The sequence below is a fragment of the Coenobita brevimanus genome, chromosome 77 (assembly GCF_032717465.1).
Source record: "Coenobita brevimanus isolate Jiangsu-jjx chromosome 77, ASM3271746v2, whole genome shotgun sequence".
In the NCBI taxonomy this organism is placed as follows: domain Eukaryota; kingdom Metazoa; phylum Arthropoda; class Malacostraca; order Decapoda; family Coenobitidae; genus Coenobita; species Coenobita brevimanus.
The window spans coordinates 3,231,904-3,234,403 of NC_137030.1; the positions used below are offsets into that span (position 1 = coordinate 3,231,904).

At 39.4% G+C, this 2,500-nt stretch overlaps 1 protein-coding gene and 1 long non-coding RNA gene across 5 annotated transcripts in view; one reads left to right on the forward strand and one right to left on the reverse strand.

The window, feature by feature from the left end:
* The window catches only part of LOC145408474 (uncharacterized), a 398,402-nt gene that overhangs the window by 263,668 nt on the left and 132,234 nt on the right, over window positions 1-2,500 (reverse strand). The gene's annotated exons all lie outside the window — the stretch shown is intronic.
* The window catches only part of LOC145408479 (uncharacterized), a 152,614-nt gene that overhangs the window by 112,102 nt on the left and 38,012 nt on the right, over window positions 1-2,500 (forward strand). The gene's annotated exons all lie outside the window — the stretch shown is intronic.

Here is a 2,500-nt window from a genome sequence, read left to right on the forward strand (position 1 = left end):
GTAACAAAGGTAGTAGCTGTAGTGATGATTGTAACAGTAGTAGTGGTGGTGGCAGGAGTAGTAGTAGTAGTAGTAATCGTAGTAGCAGAACTGGAATAATATAGTAGTGGTGGAAAAATTGCAGTAATAGTAGTATAACAGTAGCCGTAGCAGCTGGTGAACAGTAATGGCATAGTAACAGTAGCAGTAGTAATCCCAGGCTCATCAGACCGTGAACCCGGTGGACTGCAGGTCTAAGTTACCTTTGTCCAGCAGTAAACCATTCCCCTTTGAGCTAAATTAGTGACGTGTGTATAACCAGGTAACTGAGCCGCCAGGGGTATATCTGCGCCACCATGTGAAGGCGCCTCTCGAAAAATAAATAAGTAAATAAATAAATAAATTAAATAAAAATAATGAACTAAGGGATTCGAACAAAGGCGCGTAAAAGAATGTCACACATTAACTACGCCCTTAACATAACAAAACAAAAAATCGCTTGAGCATAAACACCCCCGGGTATTCAAAAACCACCGCTTGAGGCCAGAGATAAGGGGTGACTATTGTTGTGGGGAGAGGAGTGCTGTATGTAACTCTCTTATCTTCTGACCTGTGGCTTATCATCTCTAATCCTGTTATCTGTCTCGCCTTATATAATCCCGCATATCTATTTCCATCTGTTTACATATTTATCTATCGATATTTCTCTGTGTCTATCCACATCTATCTGCTTATCTAACCTCTCTCTCTCTCTCTCTCTCTCTAACACACACACACAAAGCAGCCGCCAGTAGACCAAAGAATGCGAAGCCCCTACCCCTCTTTCCTCCCCCTCCCCCATGTTTTGTCTCCCTCTCTCGCCAACACATATTCTAAACCCTACCCACGTTCCTTACAACCTCGGCAACCCTTCAGTACGAGGATGGATGGATGGATGGAAAGAAGAAAGGAAGGAAGAAAAGGAAGATGGAAAGACGGAAGGAAGGAAGGAATGGATGCATGAATGAAAGGATGTAAATGAGGAAGGAAAAAAGGACAAGAAGGAAGGTAATGAGGAAGACAGGTAGGTAGGTAGGTAGGTAAGTAAGTAGGTAGGTAGGCACGTAGGAAGAACGAATGAAAGAATAAATAAATAAATAAATGATTTAATTATAGAATGAATGATGAAGACAAAGAAAACAACGACATTAAGAAAAATCACAAAAAAAAAAAAAATAACCACACGAATCAACCATTACATAATGAGAAGACTAAACTGCAGAGAAAAGTAAAGACAATCTAAGAAAAAATAAAGAAAACCGGAGAAGAAATGAAGCCGAAATAAAAACCTGTAAAATATAAAGAAACTCGAAAAAAAATTAAAACAGGAAATAAAACAAAAATCAGACTCAGAGAAATTTAAGAAAACGGGGAAACAAAAATAAAGGAAACCGGGAAAAAAAAAGAACACCAGAAAAGAGAGAATAATAAGAAATCGTAGAAGAAACAGAAAACCTAAGAAACATGAAAGAAACCCGGAGAAAACATCAAGAAAATGCGAAACGAATAAAGAAAACCGGAGAAAAAATCAAGAAAAATAAAGCTGCAGAAGAAAGAAACCAGGCAAAAACAAAGACAAAAATAAAACAAAAGACCGCAAAGACAAAACCCCACCCGGGCGTCTCGTGTCACCAAACTCTCACCAAGACAAAAACAAAAACAACAAAAAGAAAAGGCTCCAGTATCCCACGTAATTACCTTCTCCCCTTCAGTACGAGACAGAAGTTGGTGTGACAGTGATGATGATGATGATGATGATGATGATGAGGAGGAGGAGGAGGAGGAGGAGGGGTGGGGGGATTATGACGACGACGAAGATAATGATAATGATGATGATAATAATAATAATGATAATATGATGTATTTGTTTATATTTTTTCCTTGTACATATCTCATCAACTTCTGATTTTTACACTAAAGGGCAATTATTTTCTTATGGTGCTCCTCTCTCTCTCTCTCTCTATTTGCATGAATGACTAGCACATATCATAATAAAAACGTTTAATTCTAGTATTTGCTCAGATCTCCCTGGCACTTTCTAATGAATAAATAGTTAAGAGATTCGTGTCTGTAAATTAGTATGCTTAGCGTGTGTGTGTGTGTGTGTGTGTGTGTGTGTGTGTGTGTGTGTGTGTGTGTGTGTGTGTGTGTGTGTGTGTGTGTGTGTGTGTGTGAGAGAGAGAGAGAGAGAGAGAGAGAACCGGGCGACATAAGAGATATGAGATATTAAAGAGATTAGACAGAGTGAATGAAAAAGTGTGGAGCTTGCAAAGTTGCACAAGGTGGGAAGGTCTTTATATGCAACAACAATGCAACGTTATCAGGGAGAGGCAAGGAAGGTTAGTCTGAGGTGATGAGAGAGGGGGAAGAGAGGAAGAAGAGAAGTGAGGGAGGAAGGAGGAAAGAAAGGAAACTGATAAGACGAAAGGGAGGAAGGAAGGAAGGAAGAATGGAAGGAAGGAGGGAAAGAATGAGGGAAAGA